We start from the raw sequence: 24,697 nt of genomic DNA, 5'->3' as shown, positions 1-24,697 counted from the left end.
GGCATTAGACACTTCCTAGCAATGTGATCCTATTTTAACCATGATTGTCTAAACCTTGTTTCTCTTTTGTCTTTGAACCAATACTGAGATAGAAGGTAAAGATACTAAATACAAATAAATAAGGCCCAGAACAGAATGTTGATTAATGAATAAAAAGTCCAACTGCCTGGAAAATCAGACTACTCCAGAAGAAGGATGATGCCATTTTAATCCTCCAGTAGCACAAAGAAAACATGAAATGTGAAAATCTAGAGACATCTGCATTTCAAATATTCTAAAAAGACTGTATGCCTTACCTGTGTTAGAGTCTTCCAAGCTCATATTGGAGTGATCAGTCAAAGTCAAACATGCATACTGCTATATGGCCCCAACATGGCGATGTCATTGGTCCTCTTCGAGTAGAAGCAGCATTCCTCTTATTAACTTCTGACCCAGTGAAAGCTACAGTGTTTTTGTATACTAGTAAGTGTTTAGATCCTCCCATAAGCTTCCAACCAAGTACTTGAGATTTAGCAGAAATCACTAGTTCTTCCAACAGTTTTTGATATTATTTCAGGAAAGTTTCTTTGGCTCTGGACAGAGAAAGTAGATTTGTGTGATTCCTTTTAGATACTAAGTATTTTATCTTTATTTAATTATTTTATATTTTTTTTAAAGGAGTAAGGCTGCTCTCTTTACCCATGGATGAGCCCCAGCTGGGTCAATGCACATCAGATTTGAAGTGTAATATCCTTTTAAAGAGAGGCCAGTTGAGACCAAAAAAAGACTTTGCTTCTCCCTTCAGTCCAAATCACACTTCTGAAGGATACTATGCCTGAGTCTTTTACTAGTTATACCTGTAGGCAAACTCTGCCAAAGTTCTGAGATGAAATAATGGTTTCACTGACAGTATATTCATCTCCACAAGAGCTATCTGGCAAGAAAGCTGGTAATGCTAATGTAAAGACCATCCTAGAATATGTCCAGGATCTCAGAAAATGGAGTATTTCCCTTTCACTAAGGAAACAAAACAAATCAAAACAAAAAAGAGAAAGGAAATGAAAAGAAAAGAAAAAAGAGGAAAGAAAAGAAAAAAGTTCTTTCTTTCTTGTCCAATATTATTCTTTGAGCTCCACTTGAATTTTAAGTCAGTTGTTATCCTTTTTAGATGTTGCCCTTTTCAGTCAAATATTTCATTTACACTTTACTTTACTTTTCTTTCTTTTTTGCTAAACTGTTACCTTCTGTCTTAGAATCAATACCAAATATCAATTCAAAGGTAGGAGAGCAGTAAGGGTTAGACAATTGGAGTTAAGTGACCTGCCCAGAGTCACACAGCTAGGAAGTGTCTGAGATCAGATTTGAACCCAGGATCTCCCATATTCAGGTCTTGTTCACTCTATCCATCTAGCTGTCTCCTTATATTTTTTAAAATTTCTTTTCAATACAGATAATTTTCTATTTATAAGGCTTACCTTACATAAGGATACAACTTCTTAAAAACTCTAATATTTAATTGGTGTATAAATATTAAATAGAATATTAATTATTTAATAGGATACTTATGAACAGAGACTTACCTCAATGTGTATTTTCATCTTGAACACAGCAATCCCTCATTCAGGAGACCATGTGAGGGAGAGGCTTTGCTACACATGACTTTTCCAAAAAAATAATCACTAATATTTATACAACTCTGTGCCAGGTACTGTGCTAAATGTGTTACATTTATCATCTCATTTGATCTTCACAATAAGCCTGGGAGGTAGGTGCTATTGTCTTCCTAAATTTATAAATGAAGAAATTAAGGCAAACAGGGTCTCATTGCTAGGAAGTGTCTCAGGCCAGTTTTGAACTCAGCTCTTCCTGATGCCAGAACTGGACCTCTGTCTAATACACCACCTACATTAGGAGGATAAGGCTGTCCCTGAATACTTTAGATATTGCCTGATTAAGAATCAGTGTAGTGTCAAACTATACTATAAAGCAGTGGTTATCAAAACAATTTGGTACTGGCTAAGAGACAGAAAGGAGGATCAATGGAATAGACTTGGAGTAAGTGACCTCAGCAAGACAGTCCAAAGATAAGATCAGATAAAATAAAATATGCCCAAAGATCCCAGCTTTGGGGACCAAAATCCCCTATTTGATGAAAACTGTTGGGAAAATTGGAAAACAGTGTGGGAGAGATTAGGTTTGGATCAACACCTCACACCCTACACCAAGATAAATTCAGAATGGGTGAATGACCTCAATATAAAGAAGGAAACTATAAGCAAATTAGGTGAACACAGAATAGTATACCTGTTAGACCTTTGGGAAGGGAAAGGTTTTAAAACCAAGCAAGACTTAGAAAGAGTCACAAAATGTAAAATAAATAATTTTGACTACATCAAATTAAAAAAATATTTGTACAAATAAAACCAATGTAACTAAAATCAGAAGGGTAGCAACAAATTGGGAAACAATCTTCATAAAAACCTCTGACAAAGGTTTAATTACTCAAATTTACAAAGAGCTAAATCAATTGTACAAAAAATCAAGCCATTCTCCAATTGATAAATGGGCAAGGGACATGGATAGGCAATTTTCAGTTAATAAAATCAAAACTATTAATAAGCACATGAAAAAGTGTTCTACATCTCTTATAATCAGAGAGATACAAATCAAAACAACTCTGAGGTATCACCTCACACCTAGCAGATTGGCTAACATGACAGCTATGGAAAGTAATGAATGCTGGAGGGGGTGTGGCAAAGTAGGGACATTAATTCATTGCTGAAGGAGTTGTGAATTGATCCAACCATTCTGGAGGGCAATTTGGAACTATGCCCAAAGGGCGATAAAAGACTGTTTGCCCTTTGACCCAACCATAGCACTACTGGGCTTGTACCCCAAAGAGATAATAAGGAAAAAGACTTGTACAAGAATATTCATAGCTGCACTCTTTGTGGTGGCCAAAAATTGGAAAATGAGGGGATGCCCTTCATTTGGGGAATGGCTAAACACATTGTGGTATATGTTGGTGATGGAATATTATTGTGCTAAAAGGAATAATAAAGTGGAGGAATTCCATGGAGACTGGAACAACCTCCAGGAAGTGATGCAGAGCGAGAGGAGCAGAACCAGGAAAACATTGTACACAGAGACTGATACATTGTGGTACAATCGAAGGTGATGGACTTCTCCATTAGTGGCAATGCAATGTCCCTGAACAATCTGCAGGGATCTAAAAAACACTATCCACAAGCAGAAGATAAACTGTGAGAGTAAAAAAACTGATGAAAAGCAACTGTTTGACTACGGGGGTGGAGGGGATATGACTGAGGAGAGACTCTAAATGAACACTCTAATGCAAATACCAACAACATGGAAATGCATTTGAATCAAGAACACATGTGATATCCAGTGGAATTGCGCGTCGGCTGTGGGAGAGGTGGTGGGAGGGGGGGAGGGGAGAAAAGAAAATGATCTTTGTTTCCAATGAATGTTTGGAAATGACCAAATAAAAATTAAAAAAAAAAGAATCAGTGTAGTGTAACAAATGGAGTGCTGAACCACAAAGTCAGGAAGACTTGGGTTCAGATTCTACCTCGGCAACACTGTCATACTGTCACCACTTTTTTAAGCCTAAATCTCTTCACCTAATAAAAGGTGATGATATTCACTATAGTATCTCCTGACTTTAGGTGGATCGCCAGGTATGAATTTAGGTGAGAACATGAATTTACAGGTAGATATGGAGGAGTTGTGGAAGTGGAGGTGACACAACAAACAGCTAAGTGACATAGTTGCTGAGTATCAGATCTAGAGTCAGGAAGATCCACGTTCAATTTCTTGTCTCAGACATTTGCTACCTGTGTGACCCTGAGTCAGACATTTAATTCTCTTAGTTTCCTCATTTGTGAAATGGGATAAAAATAACTCCCTAGGCTTCTGTTGGTGTACCTATGACAGGCATACTAGAGAGGGCTGCTCCCTTCCCTTTTCCACATGCACCTGAGGACGTTTTTCCCATCACCTGCCTCTCTGCCCAGCAGCCCAAGGGGAACCCTTTCTCCCTTCCCTGTCTGGGGTAAGGGAGGGGACTTTGGGGGTGGGGCTTGCATGCAGATGAGGATTGCAGTTTGGGCACTCCATCTCCAAAAGGTTTGCCATCACTGTCCCAGGCTGTTGTGAGACTCAGGAGATAACTGCAAAGCACAGAATACAATGCCTGGCACCTAGTAAGTGGTATATAAATACCAGCTATTCCTTTGAGCACAATAGTATTCCATCACCAACATATACCACAGTTTGTTCAGCCATTCCCCAATTGATGGGCATCCCCTCGTTTTCCAGTTTTGGGCCACCACAAAGAGCGCAGCTATGAATATTTTTGTACAAGTCTTTGTGTCCATTATCTCTTTGGGGTACAGACCCAGCAGTGCTATGGCTGGGTCAAAGGGTAGATATTCTTTTGTCGCCCTTTGGGCATAGTTCCAAATTGCCCTCCAGAATGGTTGGATCAGTTCACAACTCCACCAGCAATGAATTAATGTCCCTACTTTGCCACATCCCCTCCAGCATTCATTACTTTCCTTTGCTGTTATGTTAGCCAATCTGCTAGGTGTGAGGTGATACCTCAGAGTTGTTTTGATTTGCATCTCTCTGATTATAAGAGATGTAGAACACTTCTTCATGTGCTTGTTAATAGTTTTGATTTCTTTATCTGAGAACTGCCTATCCATTTCCCTTGCCCATTTATCAATTGGAGAATGGCTTGATTTTTTGTACAATTGATTTAGCTCATTATAAATATGAGTAATTAAACCTTTGTCAGAGGTTTCTATGAAGATTTTTTCCCAATTTGTTGTTTCCCTTCTGATTTTAGTTATATTGGTTTTGTTTGTACAAAAGCTTTTTAGTTTGATGTAGTCAAAATTATTTATTTTACATTTTGTGATTCTTTCTATATCTTGCTTGGTTTTAAAGCCTTTCCCCTCCCAAAGGTCTGACATGTATACTATTCTGTGTTTACCCAATTTACTTATGGTTTCCTTCTTTATGTTTAAGTCACTCACCCATTTTGAATTTATCTTGGTGTAGGGTGTGAGGTGTTGATCTATTCCTAGTCTCTCCCACACTGTCTTCCAATTTTCCCAGCAGTTTTTATCGAATAGTGGATTTTTGTCCCAAAAGCTGGGATCTTTGGGTTTATCGTATACTGTCTTGCTGAGGTCGTTTTCCCCCAGTCTATTCCACTGATCTTCCTTTCTGTTTCTTAGCCAGTACCAAATTGTTTTGATGACTGCTGCTTTGTAATATAGTTTGAGGTCTGGGACTGCAAGGCCCCCATCATATGTGTTTTTTTTCATTATTTCCCTGGATATCCTTGATCTTTTGTTCTTCCAAATGAACTTTGTTATGGTTTAACTTTGTTATGTGCTCAAAGGAATAATAAAGTGGAGAAGTTCCATGGAGACTGGAACAACCTCCAGGAAGTGATGCAGAGCGAGAGGAGCAGAACCAGGAGAACATTGTACACAGAGACTAATACACTGTGGTATAATCGAACGTAATGGACTCCTCCATTAGGGGCGGTGTAATGTCCCTGAACAACTTTCAGGGATCCAGGAGAAAAAAAACACCAATCATAAGCAAAGGATAAACTATGGGAGTGGAAACACCGAGAAAAAGCAACTGCCTGAATACAGAGGTTGAGGGGACATGACAGAGGATAGACTTTAAATGAACACTCTAATGCAAATACTATCAACAAAGCAATGGGTTCAAATCAAGAAAACATCTAATGCCCAGTGGACTTACGCGTCGGCTATGGGGGGTGGGGGGGGAGGAAAAGAAAATGATCTATGTCTTTAACGAATAATGCTTGGAAATGATCAAATAAAATATATTAAAAAAAAAAATAAAATAAATACCAGCTATTATTGAGTGATAGAAACTAACTTCTAAGTCAATGAGATCCCAGATTCATCTGAATAATTGCTAGAATTGCCTGCATAGGGCTGCCATCAAAGCTTCTATGAGACAGCATCAGCAACATTCTTGGCAAACTTTCACGTACTTCGTAAATAAATTGGGAGGGCTCTTTGTCCAAGGGTGGGCCTTCCTCGGAACTCTTGCTTTGACCTGGAACTGTTGATTCTGCCTGTACATTTGGACCCTTCTGGCTCATAATAACAAGAGCTGATATTTAGATAGCACACTAACTTCTGAAAGTGCTTTCCATACAATCTCCTGTGAGTCTCAAAGTAGCCCTGCACAGTCATTGACTTAGTTATGATCATTCTTGTTTTACTGAAAAGAAAACAGATTCATGAAGATAAAAGGATGTGACTATTTCCACACAGCTAGCAAGTGTCAGAAGCAGGGTTGGAAGAGAGGTCTTTATGGCTTCCAAGTCCATTATTGTCCATTAAACCAGGATGCCATTTCACTCATTGTTGCTGACTACATTATGTTAATATATAGACAGGCCCCTTTTACCTCTGGCACTTCTCTGACTTTGCTTGACCAACCGTCTGGCAATCAATCTCGAAGCTATTCATTCTACCTCCCTCTGCCTCTGGCCTTTCATTAAATCACCCTATCATTCTCCCTTTCATAGCCTGTTCTAGTCTTCACATGGCTACTCCCTAGGAAACCTGCACTAGGGCCGTGGATAATTGCAAATCCTCTATAGAATTAATTAATTAAACATTTATTATGCACTTTTTATTATTATATATTTTTGTATTTTGTAATTTTTATGTATAAATAAATAAACATCTACATAACATAAATTATATATAAATTATATTTATAATTTTTTATATTTTATAATTTTCTTTTATTATCTACCAAGTATTGTTTTGAGCACTGGAGACACAAAGGCAGGAGCAAAGTGAGAGTTTCAAATGGGAGAAACAATCCTAGTGAGCATTCTCAGAATGGGAAATGGGAAGTCTGTTCAAGAAACATAAGAGAGCATGACCAGTGTCTGCAAAGATTATGATTTAGTAGAAAACTGGATGGATAGGAAAGAAGAAGGTATGGATGACTTTATAAACTAAACAGAGGATTTTATATTTGATACTGGATGCAACAGAGTCACTCACATTCTTAAATGAGGGAAAGGAATGTGTGTGTGTGTGTGTGTGTGTGTGTGTGTGTGTGTGTGTGTGTGTGTGTGTGAGAAACATGGTCAGATTTGCATTTTGGGAAGATTAATTTGACAGTTCAGTTCTAAGTGCAGGAAAGTAACCAGAATAGAAATTTCAGGGAAGTTATTAGTTAAAAACCCCTGGTGAATGGATTTTTGAATAGGCACTGTGTGTATCAAATTGTAGTAGGTGCTATCCAGAGACACAAATTAAATGCTTTTGGAATCCAGCCCTCCTTCCCTTCTACAGTAGTTCTTTCCTTTTGTCATTCTTAATATACTCAAGCTTTCAGAGTGTGGGATGGCAGTGCAGAGAATTAAATTCTTTACTTTAGTAAATCAGTCACCTACCTTACTGTCACTCAGCAATCAGGATGCATAACAAACACCTAAAGCAAATATAGCACCTCAAAGATCTGTTACAACGAATGTCACAATTTACCAGGGTTAATTTTCTACTGAATTATATTGTATAATATATAGTTGTAGGTAGGACAGATTTTAAAAACGCCTATTTTTTTGTCCTTCTTTCTCAGAGAATAAAAATAAAATGTAGAATTCATTGAGATAAGATATAATAGGAAAGAAATGTTCTTTGTGAAATAAAGATAATTCGAAACTTTAGAGGTCATTGATTAACCTGGGGGATAGCTGGGGGAAAATTGGACTGACATATGTTTATAAATAGATCTTCTATTTTCTGGCTGTGGTCTGAAGAAAGTTATTTAACAAAGTTGGGTCAGAAACTTTGTGTCTGAAGAAAAGACATGAGAACACCTGAACTATCAACAATACTCTTAAAAATACAAAGGATATAATCATTTCTAGAACTATGACAATGGATTAATTCCTACCTGGACCCAAAGTCATATGAATTTGCTAGTTGCTAAAAAAAGAAAAATAACAAAAGAAAAGAAAAGAAATTGCTGATTCCTCCTTATCTTCTTGTCCACCAGAAGAGTAGTCTTTAAGCCATGTTTACCTTTAGATGACTCAGAAGAGAAAGTACTGACTCTACTTTACCCAGCCTCATACACTTACTAGTGACTCTGTCTAAGTCCTCTAACCTCTGTCTGCCAGAGTTTTCTCATCTATGTAGCAAAGTCAATTAATTACATATGATCATCTCTCAGTGTTTCAGTTGCTATGGACTATGTTCTCCTGGTTCTGTTCATTTTGATCCACATCAGTTCATGGAAGTCTTTTCAGCTCACATGGAAATCAAACAGTTTATCATTCCTTATTGCACAATAGTATTCAAACACCATCATATACAACAATTTGTTCATTTATTCCACAATCAAGGGACACCCCTCTTTTTCCAGTGTTTTTGCTACCACAAAGAGCTCAACTATGAATATTTTTGTACAAACATTTTTCATTATCTCTTTGGGGTACAAACCTTGCAGTGGTATTGCTGAATCAAAGGGCAGTCAGTCTTTTAAAGCCTTTGGGCATAATTCCAAATTGCCTTACAGAATGATTGGATAAATCCACAACTCTACTAGCAGTATATACTAATATACTCCAGTTTTTGCCACATCACCTCTGACATCAATTATTTTCCTTTACTGTGATACTGGCCAATCTTCTAGGTGTAAGGTGGTTCCTCAGCATTGTTTTGATTTGCCTTTTTCTAATCAGGAGAGATTTAGAACATGTTTTAGGTGATTATTTATAGTTTTGATTTCTTCATTTGAAAACTACCTATTCATATCATTTGACCATTTATCAAATAAGGAATGGCTTGATTTTTTGTACAACTGACTCAGTTCCTTATATATTTGGTAAATTAAACCTTTGTTAGAGAGTTTTGTTGTAAAAATGTTCTTCCAGTTTGTTGTTTTCCTTCTAATTTTGGTTGTATTGCTTTTGTTCATACAAAATCTTTTTAATTTGATATAATTAAAGACATTCATTTTACATTTTGTAATGTTCTCTATCACTTGTGTGGTCTTAAATTACTTACTTTCCCATACATCTGATAGATTTATTATTCTATGTTCATCTAATTTATTTACACTTTATATTTAAGTCATTTATCCACTTTGAATTTATCTTGGTATAAAGTGTAAGATGTTGATCTAAAGCTAATTTTTCCCATACTGTTTTCCAACTTTCCCAGCATTTTTTTTTGTCAGATAGTGAGTTCTTGTCCTCAAAGCTATGATCCTTGGTTTTATCAAACACTAGATTGCTGAGTTCATTTACCCTTAGTCTATTACATTGATCCACCTTTCTACCTTTTAACCAGTACTATATTGTTTGGATGATCACTGTTCTCTAGTACAGTTTAAGATCTGATACTGATAGGCCCCCATTCTTTTTTTTCATTATTGCCCTTGATATTCTTCATCTTTTTGTTCTTTCAGATGCACTTTGCTATAATTGTTTGCTAATTCTATTAAAAAATTTTGATAGCTTGATAAGGTATGGCACTGAATAAGTAAATTAGTTTAGGTAAGATTGTCATTTTTATCATATTAGCTCATCCTACCCATGAGCAATTAATGTTTTAGCAATTGTTTATATCTAGTTTTATTTGTGTGAAAAGTGTTTTGTAATTGTGTTCATATAAATCATGAGTTTGTCTTGGCAGAGAGATTCCCAAATACTTTGTATTGTCTAGCGTGATTTTAAATGGAGTTTCTCTTTCCAACTCTTGCTGCTGGATTTTATTGTAAATATTTAGAAATGCTGATGATTTATTTGGGTTTGTTTTGTATTCTGCAACTTTCCTAAAATCATTAATTATTTCTAGTAGCATTTTACTAGATTTTCTAGGATTCTCTAAATATACCATATCATCTGCAAAGAGTGATAGTTTAGTTTCCTCATTGCCTACTTTAATCCTTTTGATTTCTTTTGCTTCTTTAATTGCTACCTGTAGCATTTCTAATACAATATTAAATAATTTGGTGATAATGGGCATGATAGCTTCATTCCTGATCTTATTGGGAAGGCTTCTAGCTTATTCCCATCACATATTATACTTGCTGATGGTTTTAAATAAATACTGTTTATTATTTTGAGGAAAGAACCTTCCCATATTTCATAGTGTTTTAAAATATGAAAGTGTGTTGCATTTTGCCAAAGACTTTTTCTGCATCTATTGAGATAATCAAGTGATTTATCTTAGTTTGGTTATTGATATGGTCAATTATGTAGATGGTTTTCCTAATGTTAAAACCAACTTTGCATTCCTGGTATAAATTCCCTCTAGTCATAGTGAATAATCCTTGTGATGACTTACTCTTTGCTTGTATTTTATTTAAGATTTTTGCATCTATATTCATTAAGAAGATTGGTTTGTACCTTTCTTTCTCTTTTTTTATTTTCCTAGCTTGGGAATCAGCACCATATTTGTGTCATAAAAAGAATTTGGTAAAACTCCTTTTTTGCTTATTTTGTCAAATAAATTGTATAATATTGGGATTAGTTGTTCTTTAACTATTTAATACAATTCACTAGTGAAACCATCTGGCCCTGGAGATCTTTTCTTGATAAATTCTTTGATAGTTTGTTTAATTTCTTTTTCTGAGATGGGACTATTTAAGTATTCTATTTCCTCTTTTATTAATCTAGGCATTTATACTTATTGTGAATATTTCCTCATTTCACCTAGATTGTCATTGTTATTGCCATATAATTGGGCAAAATAGCTCTTAATAACTCTCTGAATTTCCTCATCATTAGAGGTGAGATCACCCTTTTCATTTTCGGTATTTTTAATTTGATTCTTTAATTTCTTTTTTAAATTAAATTTAACAGTACTTTATCTATTTTATTTGCTTTTTTTACAAAGTACCAGATCCTATTCTTATTTATTAATTCAATAGTTATTTTACTTTCAATTTAATCAATTTCCCTATAAATTTTTAGAATTCCCAATTTAGTTTTATCTTGGGATTTTTCATTTGTTCTCTTTTCTAAGTTACAAGCCCAATTCATTGATTTACTCCCTCTCTTTTTTGTTGATATAGGCACCTGAGGTCATAATTTTCCCCTCTGAGTACTGCTTTGGCTCTATCCCATAGATTTTGTTATGTTGTCTCCTCATTGTTATTTTATTCAATGAAATCAGAAATTGTTTCTATGATTTGTTTTTTGACACATCAGTTTTTAAAAATTAGGTTAATCCAACTAATTTTAAATTTGCCTCTCTGTGAACCTTTATTAATCATAATTTTATCACATTATGATCAAAAAACTTATATAGTTCTCCTTTTCTGCATTTGTTTACAAAGATTTCATGCTGTACTACATATGCGATCTTTGAATATATACTATGTGAAGTCAAAAAGAACATATATTCTTTTTATCCTTGCTCAGTTTTATCTAGATATCCATTAACTCTAATTTTTCTAATATTTTATTCATTTCTCTTACTTCTTTCTTATTTATTTTTTTTTGGTTTGATTTATCTAGTTCTGATAGGGGAAGTTTGAGGTTCCCCATTAAAATGATTTTACTATTTATTTCCTTCTTAAGTTCCTTTAGTTTCTCCTTTAGAAATGTGGATGCTTTATCATTTGATGCATAAATGTTTAGTATTGATATTACTTCATTTTTATAGTACCTTTTAGAAATATGTAATTTCCTTCCTTATCTCTTTTAATTGGACCAGTCTTTATTTTAGCTTTGCCTGGTAACACAATTGCTACTCTTGCCTTATAAAATTTAGATGATGTATAATAAAAACTGCTGCAGCCTTTTATCTTTAATCTGTGCACATCATCCTGCCTCAAATATGTTTCTTGTAAAAAAACATATAGTAGGCTTGTGTTTTTTAATACATTTAACTATTCATTTTTGTTTTATGGGTGAGCTCATCCTATTTACATCCAGAGTTATGATTACTGTGTATTCCCCTCCATCTTTTGATCCTGCTCTATTCCACTTCATACTATTTCTTCTCACTAGAGTTTTGCTTTTTATCATCCCCACACACATCCCACTCCCTCTAATTACCTCCCATTTCCTTTTATTATTCTCCTTCTAATTTTCTGTAGGGTAAGATATAAATCTATACCTCAATGAATATATTTATATTTCCTTTTCTGAACCAGTTATGATGAAAGTAAAATTCAAGCATTGCTTGTTACCACAATCATCCTACCCTACCCATATTGATTTTCCATACCTATCTATTTTATATAATTTACCTCATTCTCTTCACTCTTCGCTCAATATAATCCTCTTTTTTACACATTGATTTTTCACATATCACATCATATACACCTATCATTTCATATCATCACAGTTATATACACATCATATCCTCATAATTTCTCATATATATCATATCATGATAATTAGCTTACTTCCCCACCTTCTTTCTAAGTATGTTCATTCTGTCTGCTCTACTAATAAAACTAATTTTTGAGAATTACAGATATCTTCTTTCAATGTAAAAATACAAAAATTTTTATCTTAATGAGTCCTTTAAATATACTCTTTCTTATTTACCTTTTAATGCTTCTCTTGGGTCTCATGTTTGGACTTCACATTTTTGTTTAGGTCTAACTAATTCCTCAGTTTTGCTGAATAGGTAACTCTGGGTTGAAAACCTAGATCTTTACCTTCCTGAATATCACATTTCTTGCCTTTCAATCCTTTAATGTATCAGCTAATTCCTATGTGATCCTGATTTTTGCTCCATGGTATTTTAATTGTTTCTTTATGGCCATTTATAGTATTCTCTACTTGACTTGTGGGCTCTTGAATTTAGCTATAATATTACTGGAAGTTATCATTTGAGGATATATTTCTGGAGGTGACCTCTGGATTCTTTCAAATTCTATTTTACTCTTTTATTCAGGAATATCAACAAAGTTTACTTTGATAATTTCTTATATTATGATGTCGGGTATTTTTTTTATCATGGGTTTCATTTGGTTCAATAGTTCTTAAATTTTCTCACCTGGATCTATATTTCAATATTTTTTCTGTTTTTTCATTCTTTTGATTTTGTTTTATTGTTTCTTGTTGTCTCATGAAGTTATTAGCTTGCATTTGCCAAATTCTAATATTAAAGTATGATTTTCTTCCATGAACTTTTGAACCTCCTTTTTCATTTAGCCATTTCTGCTGTTATTTTCTTACTTTTATTTTTCTTCCCCATTTTTCCTCTGCCTTTCTTACTTGATTTTTAAATCCATTTTGAACTCTTTCAGAGCCTGAGACCAATTCATATTTTTCTTTGAAGCTTTGTGAGTGCTAGCTCTGGAACTTGGTTTGGGCTTACGAAGACCTAGCATGCCCTGCAGACTGAGTAGTGCTGCCTTCTTCAATTCCACACTATAAGTTTGACTGGGGGTCCAGAGCTCACTCTAGGTTTATACTGATCTTGTGTGCCATGCAGACTGCCTTGCTCTGGGATTTTGGACCTTATTGCAGACTTGAACTGGGGCTTGAAACTTTATAGGGTTTGCATGGGATTGTACTACTATTGGCTTAGGCATGGTCTCAGGGTCTGGATGCTGGTTTGGGCCCAGGTTCAGAATTTTTCAAGTTGTTCTCTGCATGAAAGTTGCTTCATTCTATCTCTCTGTTGGTTCTTTCACTCTAGTGTTCATTTTGAGACTTTATTTTAAGTTTGGTTGGAGAGGATTCTCACAGTGACCCTGAGCTTTCCCTGCTTCTACTCTACCATCCTGGCTCTGCAAATGGAGATTTGAACTCTGGACCTCAATTCCCAGAAGTCCTTGTCCACTTCCCAAAATGCCTTGTAACCTCACCTGAAAAGTCTCACCTGGGCCAAGAGCAAGAAGGGGTATTTATAGACTGTATGTCCCCTCCCACTCTCTCTCCCTGGTTCCACTTCCAAGCACATGCTTCTCTCAAGATGTAGTGTAAGTGAAATTGAATGGGCCTTTCGGCCCTCCTAGGCATATGCTTTCTTATTTTGTATTTTCTTTATTTATTAATCTTTAATAAACCTCATAAAATATAATATTTTTAGCAGAGAAACAAAATTTTAATCTTAACACCCTGGAGATCATTATGCTACATCTTGATCTCTTAGTCATTCACATACTTTTATTTCTCTCTTATCAATTTCTCCACAGAATAGTAGAGAAATAAGAGGAAGGGAAGGAAGCTCATAGTCAATGAACAGAGTGCTTGGGCACTGTTTAGACAACATGGGCAAGGCAGTCTACAGAATAAATTATCTTCTGAAGCAATCTTTTAGAGAATTTTGATGAAATAGGGAGGAAGAAAGAATTATTGTAAAGCAAAAGAAAAGGTCTTTAAGCCCATAGATATAAATGATTATGGATGGAATCAGTCTTAAAATGTGGCCTTTCTTTGCCCAAGAAATGGATATTTTAATGGTAAGGAGAGTAACCTGTGAGGGAGAATTGGTGTGACATAGAGCTCTTGTGGCACAATGCACTTTTTATTTGACTTCTTATCATCTGATATAATGACTAACAGTTGAGCAAGTGGGCTCCCTATCTTGTCAGGTAAGAATGAGTACCACAATTGTAAGAATAACAAAGTATATTCTTTACTGCATCTCTCCTATACACCTCTCCTCTCGACAGATAACAAACATCCTTATTTAGGCCCTCATCACATCTCAATTGTAATACTGCAAGAACATGCTGACTAGTGTTCCTTGATCAAAGATCTTGACCCTCCATTCCATCCTGGCACAGCTGCCAAGAGTATTTTCTAAAAGTATAATTCTGATCATGTCACTCTCTTGTGTAAATTTCTCTGTTTAACTAAAAATTTCTATAATCCTAAAATACTCACCAACTTGTATACATATGAAATTCCATTTCCTGTCTGTAGCATGCTTAGGCCAACCATATGTTTTCATAATGACCTTTGAATTGACATATCTACTAACTATTTTAATTCTTTTCACATTTTGACATTCTGTGATTTGTCACTATTTAGAATTCTTGGGGCATATTTGCATAAGAGATGAGTTTTTAGTTTCCAGCAATTTGTGATCATCAAAATCATTGGATAGTCTCCCAAATATGATCTCCTTTTCCTGCTCAATTCTTTATCTAGCTTATTGCCCTATGCTAATGCCTATCTGAGATTTACATGTCGGCATATCAATTCAACGAGATAGCTCATTGAATTCATGTAACTACAGGATATATTGTCTGTACTATTTATTATTTTCATCTACTCTATTTTTGTGAAGAGTATTAGGCCAATTACCTTCACGGCACTGTGAATTTCACTGAAAAGTCCCTTGCCAGGTTTTGGTGCTTGAAGCATTTAGCATAAGACCCCTGGGCATCTGAGCTGGTTTGGAATCCTAGCAGCTTCTAAGAGTGAATAGACAGCGGGCTTCAGCATTAGCTGAATTCTTACACATAGCTCTTGGACACATTGAATTAGTGAGGCTCAGTGAATCAATTAACCTGTCAGAGAGAGGACTATGTAACTCTCTAAGACTATAACTTTCAGAGAAGGTGCTGAGATGCAATGCTAGAAGGAGTTCCTCACTTATAAGTCCTTATAGCTATGAAGTCACATATCCAATCTTCACTCATATATCCCTAAAATAAAAATAACAACCCTGAGCAATTCACTTCTGGTCTCTGGTTTTAGGATTGTCATCAGTAAAATGAGGTGGATGTGCTATATGATTCCTAAGATTCCCTTCAAGATCTAAACTATTTGATCCTATAATCTGTGAAGAGGAACATTTGGGGAACATCACAATCAACAGAGAATCCTTCTTTTGTATGGACTACATGCAGGAGATAATCCATAACATTAGTAAACACTTAAGGTATACACAAATCTCCCTGATGACTACAATATTCTTTCCACAATGTTCCTAAACACTCTGGTATTTTTAAAGCTACTTAAAGGGGGGGAAGGGAGAAAGAAGAGCTTCTCTCCCCTCCCTTTTTACTACCTGCCCACATCTCCATTCTGAACACCTCTGCAGAGAACATTTTGCTGAAAGAGTGAGAGTGTAACAAATGGACCCTGAGGCTAGGCGTAATTGGTAGTTTTCAAAAGGGAAGGAAGAAAATATTCCTTCTAAATGTCAAATGTTTCTTGCACATTTCTCCCTCCTCCCCATCACTGAGGTTCTCTTTACCCTGCCCTGATAGTAGTTAGAAGGGGGAAGGGAATCTTTCTAATTTATTTTTCCTTTCCCAGGTGAAAACATGCCAGAGAAAATCAGGTGGCTGCCTGCACCACTAGGCTATTAACCTCTGAGACATCTTGCTGAGCTTACTTCAGGCTTGGGGAAGGAGCTTGTGGTAGAGAGGGAGGAGGAGAGGAACCTGTGTAAATAGCGCTTCCTTTCCCCCAGAAGGTTTGACTGCTTTGTATTATTTCTTTTCACCTTTGCTCTAAAGCCTTAATTTCAAAATGAGAAATAGACTGGAAATCAAGACTTCTGGAAGAAGGTGAAGGAAGCAGTCCTCATTTAATATGGAGTGAGGAAGGAGAAATAGGGGGAAATTATCCATAAATATCAATTTAGCATTTCTACTTTAGCTGTCTATGATATTCTGATGATCAGGATAAATTTGATTAAAGATGAATTCCAGTTATTATCATTAGAAATTGGGGATGAATTTTGAGGACATAACCATCAGGAAACAAACACACTAACTGCTCCATAAATATATGTTGAATGATGACTTGGTAAATAGATAATTGCAAATGTAGCTAAATGAAAGCTTTGGGTTGTAGTATACCATAAGTTGAACTGTACACAAAAGAAGTGCTATTTACAAATGTCATAATTAGTCTGGTTTAGGAGGGAGAAGTATAGGAGTCAGGGAAATAAACAGCCTAGTTTAAACTGTAGTCACTAAAAAGAAGAGTTTAACTCAAATGTGAACACCATGAGTATTTAATATATGCATTTATATTTTCTCTGAGTTCCATTTGCAAATTAATGCAACAAAGAGTAATTAAGTACCTACTCTATGAAAGTCAGATTGGAGGGATGGATAGACATGTGGCTTTGAATCACAGCAGCCTTGGTTTCAGGTCCCACTTTTGGCATACAGTCTTCCCTCACTGTATCATGCTTCATTTATTGCAGCTTCACTATATCAGGGGTTTAAAGATATAGATATAGATATATATTAAAAAGTCTGTATCATTGAGTTACACTTATCATGGCACTCTATTGGTTGATGGAATGAAAGGTGTCCAATCACAGCTCTTTTTTGTAGCATTTTTTTCAAACTTCAACTTCCATACCATGTATTACTTCAAAGAAGAAGAGCAAAAGGACTAGGCAATGGAGGTTAAGTAGGGCCACACAGCTAGAAAGCTCCTGATGCTAGATTTGATCCCAGGATGTTCTGCCTCCAAGCCTGGCTCTCTGTCCACTAAGCCACATCCTTCACCCCTATATACACTCACTTTGTAGGTTTTGCAGGAAGCCTTGTTGAGTCTTATACTCAACCCATCCTACTACTAATATATTCTCCCTACTGTAAAATAATGGCAGTTTCTTCCAAGTTCACTCTCAGAATAATTATTATCATCTGAACTGAGAAGGCTACCCATCTAAAATAATATATGTTTGCTAGAGTGCCTGAATTCCATCCTTAAATTAATTGTGAGAAACTTTCCAGAATAGGTATCTAAAATAGATAATTGCCCCCTGTGTCTAAGACTGCTAAAGGTATTGAGTGTCTGTCATGACTGAATTACCTAAAGGATCTATCATGATTTCAGGATGTCCATTAATTCAAGCACCGTATTCTTGCCAATTGAGACTAGATCTTAAAGGGAAACTATTGGTAATTGATACAAAGAATAAGACTTTATTCTTTATCCTATGCATAAATAGAAAAGGTAGTCTCAAATTGTGTTGACAACAGCAATTCTTCATATGATCTTCTTCTATATAATATATGATTCAGACTTTGTATTGGACTGGTTTAAGCTTTTAGAAGCAAGACAGTAACTTCATATAACTATCTATTAATCCTTTCTACTAAATGATAGAGGGAAATTACCACCTCTACAATTCTCCACATTTTCTCCTCAAAATTATAATTAAAGAAGAGGGGACTTAGGGAAGGTCTACATGAACTTCTGCAGAGTGAAATAGGCAAAACTAAGAAAACATTGTGCATACTAACAGCAATATTGTGGAGTGACAAAACTTAGCTATTAGCAGCAATGCAATGATCCAGAGCAATTCTGAAGAACTTATGAAAAAGAATGCTATCCACCTCCAGGGAAAGAACTTTTAGAGTAGGAATACAGATGAAAGCATGATTTACTACTTGTTTAATTGGGTATATATTTTGGGATTTTTGTTTTATATGATTATTAAATAACAAAAATGAATAATATGGAAATATATTTTGCATGATAATACATGTAAAACCTAGATTGGATTGTGTGGAGGCATAGCAAAGAAAGGAGGGAGACAATTTGATTTATATAACTGCAGAAAACTTATTGGAAACTTATTATTAAAATGTAAAAATTCAATAACAATAATAATAGTGATGATGATAATAATACATAATTGTTTTGTCAGAGAGCTAGACAGAGTTTGAGGTAGGAGTATTATATGTGACTAGGGGAAAGAGCAAATTAACTAGACCTAAAATTGATACCTCGGCATTTTAGCATAATATTTATTCAAACCAGGTAAATTGAGCTAAGAATTTCAATTAAAATGCCCCCAAACTTGTCCTGATGAAAACCTGCACATCTTTATGAGAAAGATATAACAACAACATTTAATGGTTTGCAAGGGACTTTACAAATATTTTCTCATTTTTTCTTTACAACTTTGAGAATTGCATGCTATTTTATTCATATTTTGCAGATAAGAATACTTGAACAGAGAAGTAAAGTGATTTGTTTTAGGACTGCATAGCTAGTAAGTATCCGAAGTCAAATGTGGACCCAACACATCTTGACTCTAAGTCCAATGTTTTTTCCTCTGCACCACTTATCTTCCTATCAGTGATCACTTGTCAAGAATGTTGTGGACAAGACTCATGTATAAATAGAGCTAGGATAAGTTGTTTCTTGAGGTCTTTTTTTAACTTGGATATTCTATGACTGGGATTTCCTTTAACTCATGTGGTTGTCAACCAGGATGATGAGGAGCAGTTGAAGTGTTGGGTTAGCTAGCATAAACCAATGGTAGTCAGGACTGCCACATGACTATCATTACTGCACTATGGAAGAACATCAAAAGTTCCAAATACTGAGAAACTAGAAAAGAACTAAACAAACATTGTACCACAGAATGACTGCCATGCCTTCTTAGTATCACCATCATCCATGAACATAAGCAGCTCATATAACATTACAACTCTCCAGGTTTTAAACAGTATCCTTTAATAGATAGCCTCCATACCCCTCTAGATAATGTGTTTGGAAAGGCCAAGTGAATTTACTGTAATAGTTACTCAGACTCCAGTGAGTCCTCAGAAAGTGGAATTGAACAATCAACAGCTGATGGCTCTAAGGCAATAATGGCAAACCTTTTAGACATCAAGTGCCCAAATTGCACCTTCATCATGCATGTAAACCACCCCCTTACTTCAAACAGGGGAGGGAAGAAATGCTCCCACTGGGATGCAAGGCAAAGAGGCAGGTAATGTAAAAAATGTCCTCAGGTATGGTGGAAAGTGGGAAGGGAACAGCCTCCTCTGACACACTTGCCATAGGTACACTAATACATCTCTAAAGTGATGCCTCTGATGATTCTGATGTTATTAAAATATCCTGGGAAGAACATCTTTGCACTCTGGTACTGACTCTTTTTCTTCATAAATACTTCTGATAATCTTACCCTTCAGTATTATTTTAAGTTTTCCTCAATTTTTTATACTTTCCATTATTAAATGAAAAACTCAAGAAGATATACATTTATTATCTATATGTGTCAGCAGGATTAGAAAAGAAAAAGTATAATGCCAATCTCTAGCACCCATTTGCAATAGCAGTAACAGAAGATGTGACAAACATAAAAAAAAATTGGATATCCAAAGCCAAGAAACCACTTCCAGGGACAAAAAATTTAAAGATGTTCTCTGTATCTCAAGTTGAAGTTTATAGAAGAGATGAATTGAAAGTTTAGAAAACAATTGCTGCTGCAAACAATGGGGCTAAGGGTGAGGTTCCTAGATTGTTCCTGAGATAGGCTGAAATACATATAAATGTGGTATAATATATTAAATCTCAAAGCCCAGGGTCAGATCCTAGACAGATCAAAAGGGTTGTACCATACCAGCTTACCTACACCACTCCGTACCTCAAATGATGTTCAAATACTATATAAGGAGCATCTTTGTCAATTACTGGATGTCCTACCTAGTGTTTAGCAGCAATTGTATAACCTGCTTATGTATAAGAAGAATGTTTACTTTCTCTTTAGTCCAACACTCCCTAATGCAGCTAGTAACAAAGGGCTGGGATAACCTGAAACCTTGTCAAAAGCTCAGAACAGGGATACAAGTAAAGCTAGAAGCCACCTTTACTTTATGATTCCCATCTGCTAAATACCATTGTCTCTAAGGTTCCCTTCTGTCTTCTCTGTATTTATCTTGTATCTTTTGATTTACATATGGTGACTCCTTCATTAGAACCTAAGCTCCTTAACACAAATGGCTATTTTTACCTTTTTTTGTAGAGTCCCTGGCATTTATCACAGTGGCTGGCATATAGTAAATGCTTAATAAAGGCATGCTGGTTAACTGATTGCTTGATAATCTTCCCCCTCCTTCTTCTTCTTTCTCTTCCCAGAAACCTCCACTCCATGATGATGATTTTTTAATGTCCAAATATTACTTTCATTGAAAAATATTTTCACTAACAAAATTATGCGATCATGTGTAGAAAGCAAACCAATTTGCAAAAGAAAGTAGACTACAATCTAGATATCACCTATTTTGTTATTAAGAATGGTAGTAGGCATAAAGAAGACTATGAAAATGAGAATTAAAAAAAACTTTGTCATTGTCTTTTGAAGATACAGTTGTCATTTCTATTAAAATTCCAGTTAGCATTTCCTGTTCAATATAAGAATAAATGGCAAACTAAATCTTATGAAACCCCCACAGAAACAGTTAACAAAAAATTAGCTTGCATCCCAGTCTCAATTAAGCAAATTGAAAACATTACTAGTCCTGATCAAACATGAATTCACTTAATTCTGTCTTCCAGAAGATGTGTTCCTATTGAATTAGGCCCCCAGTGGCTAGCACAGTGAAATGTACCTTTATAAATGAATTTTAAAAATCTCTCCTTCTTCTTAACTCTTTCCACATTTAGAGTCTGTAAATCTCCTTTAAGCACAGTTATATAATGGCAAAAGTAAAGGGCTTAATATCAACAGATCTAGGCGTGAATTCTAGTTCACCACCACATAATATATACAAATTCCTAAAAGCTTTTTTTAGAAGAGAACTTAGAGGTTCTTGAATCTAAACCCAGAGGTCAGAGGTTTATTTTATTTGTCTCATATCAATTCATACAATCTGTAAAAAGTAAAATGAGAATTTAAAACAAGGCATTCTGATCCCAGATCTAGGGTTTGCTTTGCTATATATTATAAACCTTTAACTTCCATATTAGAAACAAAACAGTATATTGGTTATAAGTCAGAAGAGTGCTAAGAACTAAGCAATGGGAGTCAAGTGACTTGCTCAGGGTCACAAGCTAGGAAGTGTCTGAGACCATATTTGAACACAGGACCTCCTGATTATAGACCTGGATTTAAGTCCAATGATCCACCTAGCTGCCCCCTTAGGGCTGCTTTTAATATGCTGTGTTGTCTCTTTTGGGTTGTTATGAGAATGAAATGAAAGTTTGCAGATGAAATGCTTTGCAATTAGTAAAGTAATACCCAAGTAAAATAGATCATGATTATCACCATCATAATCAATATTGTGTATTATCTATTTTTTTTTGTCTTTTCATTCACAGGAAAAGAACCGGTTGTCTTTACTTATCATTGGCCATAACTGAGAGCTCTGCATTTCATCATTGTGGGAAAAAGAAAAACAAAAAGTATTTGTTTTGAGTCTTCCACATTCCTCCTTGGCATGATGGGATGCCTCCTGCCACACAGCTAAGAGTTAGTGAGATATAAAGGATGCTGAATTTAGAATCAGAAGACTTGAGTTTGAATCACTGGCTGTACCATTTAATATCAAACAGTGAAAACAGAGGAGGGGGCAATCTTGGGACATGTTAGAGAAATGAAATAAAATAAATAAATAATGAGATATGACAGTGAAATGAAATGGAATAATTAACAATGACTCCAAACAATGGTTGAAAAAATCCTAATAATAAAAAAGAAACATGATATTATAAGTTATGTCAGGCTTGGGGGAAGCAACAATGACCTTAACTTTGGACATCAATCAATCACAAACATTTTTAAGTACCTGCTGTGTACCAAGCACTGTACTAAAGAATGAAACAATTTCTTTTTGCAATTATATTCTAACAGAGGAGACAACAAAGACATGCAAAAATACATACAGCATAAATATTAAATATAGATATAAACAAAGTGGTTAAATATGAGATAGCTTGGGATCAAGGGCACTAGCAATTGTGGGGAACCAGGAAAATCTTCATGAGAATACGATGATGGAACTGGATCTTAAATGAAGAGAGGGATTCCCAGAAACTAGATTAAAAAGGAAATATATTTCCACTATGGGAAAAACTAGTACAAAAGCACAGAGGCAGAAGATGAAGTTTTGTAAGAATCAAAGAAAAATCCAGTTTCACTGGACTGGGGAGAGTAGGTGGAAAAATATTAACCCATCCAATGGGAAGGCAGGGGTCAGGTTGTATGAGAATTTAAAAAGTAAAAAAAGGAAGGTTAAAGTTTATAATTATTTTATTTACATACATATACATGTATTTCACATTTATATTTTATCCTAATAGTAATTAGAAACCTTGGAAGTTGTTTGAATAGGGAAGCTGCATAGTCAGATCTGTAAATTATTTTGGCAGCAGTGAGAAGAATATTATGGAGTGGTAAGAGAGTTCAGGCAAGGAGACTAATTAAGAGGCTATTATAATAATCTAGAAAAGAAGTGATGAGACAGGTGAAGAAAAGGGTTCATATTTGAGAGGTGTTGTAGGAATTGAAATGATTTGGCAAGTGATTATATACATGTGATGAGGAAGAGTAAAGAGTCTAGGATAATGTTAAACTTACTAAACATAGATAATGGAAAGATGGTGGTACCTTCAAGAGAAATAAGAAAGATTGTAAGAGAGGATTTAAGAGGAAAGATGAATTCAGTTTTATAAATTTTGAGTTTAATATGTCTCCAAAATATCCATTTTGAAATGTCTTTTGAGTAATTAGTGACGTAGGACTGTAGCTCATGGGAAAGAACGACACTAAAATATCTGGGAGACATTTACATAAAGATGATAGTTAAACCTTTGGGAGATGGTGAATTCATAAAGCAAGTCAAAGAGGGCCCAGAACAGAACTTTCTTGAGGTAAGATGAGGTTAAAAACCAAAAATGAATTATTATTTTTTGATGACAATATTGTTGTTATTAGCTAACTTTTATAACAATCTTTGAAGTTTGATAAGTGGTTTTAAAATTTTATTTTGTCATCCCTATTTTACACATGAGGAAACTGAGACAAGCACAGATTAAACTCTCCCTGAGTCTCACAGTTTATTAAGTATGTGAGGTTTTATTTGCACTCAGGTCTTCTTAACCCCAAGTCTACCATGGTATCACCTAGTTTCTTCTATTTTTTTCCTAATGGCAGATTGCCCTGGACTTCCATGTTTGTTTGTTTTCATTTTCCTTCTTTTGTGAATCAGAGAGGATGACTGGTAACTACTTCCTGACCTGATATGATAGATTTTGCAAGAATAACATTGAACTAGGCCTTTTAATTCCACTTTAGACTAATACCTAAAAGAGTAGAATGTATAAGTTAGGTCATTAATTCCTACCATTTGAAATAATCTACCATTTAACTTTAGATAAAGAGAACTTTTAAAAATATCCATGTAATATTTGTGATAATTGGGTCTCTTTAAGAAATATTGGAGCTGTTGGTGATGGAATACTACTGTGCTAAAAAGAATAATAAAGTGGAGGAATTCCATGGAGACTGGAACAACCTCCAGGAAGTGATGCAGAGTGAAAAGAGCAGAACCAGGAAAACATTGTACACAGAGACTAATACACTGTGGTACAATCGAAGGTGATGGACTTCTCCATTAGTGGCAATGCAATGTCCCTGAACAATCTGCAGGGATCTAAAAATACTATCCACAAGCAGAGGATAAACTGTGGAAGTAAAAACACCAAAGAGGAGCAACTGCTTGACTACAGGGGTTGAGGGGACATGTCTGAGGAGAGACTCTAAATGAACACTCTAATGCAAAGACCAAAAACATGGAAATGGGTTCGGACCAAGGACATATATGATACCCAGTGGAATCACACGTCGGCTATGGGAGGGGTGGCAGGAGGGGGGTTGGAAAAGAAAATGATCTTTGTTTCCAATGAATAATGTTTGAAAATGACCAAATAAAATAATGTTTAAAAGTAAAAGAAAAAGAAAAGAAAAGAAATAAATAC

At 35.2% G+C, this 24,697-nt stretch overlaps 1 pseudogene; it reads left to right on the top strand.

Moving 5' to 3' along the window:
- The first annotated feature begins 347 nt into the window (after nucleotides 1–347).
- Nucleotides 348–24,697, top strand: part of LOC103102907 (E3 ubiquitin-protein ligase Hakai-like) — a 182,786-nt pseudogene continuing 158,436 nt past the window's right edge.

The sequence above is a fragment of the Monodelphis domestica genome, chromosome 4 (assembly GCF_027887165.1).
Source record: "Monodelphis domestica isolate mMonDom1 chromosome 4, mMonDom1.pri, whole genome shotgun sequence".
Taxonomy (NCBI): Eukaryota; Metazoa; Chordata; class Mammalia; order Didelphimorphia; family Didelphidae; genus Monodelphis; species Monodelphis domestica.
The sequence above is the reverse complement of the archived record's forward strand: the minus strand, read 5'-3'. Positions and strand labels throughout refer to the sequence as shown.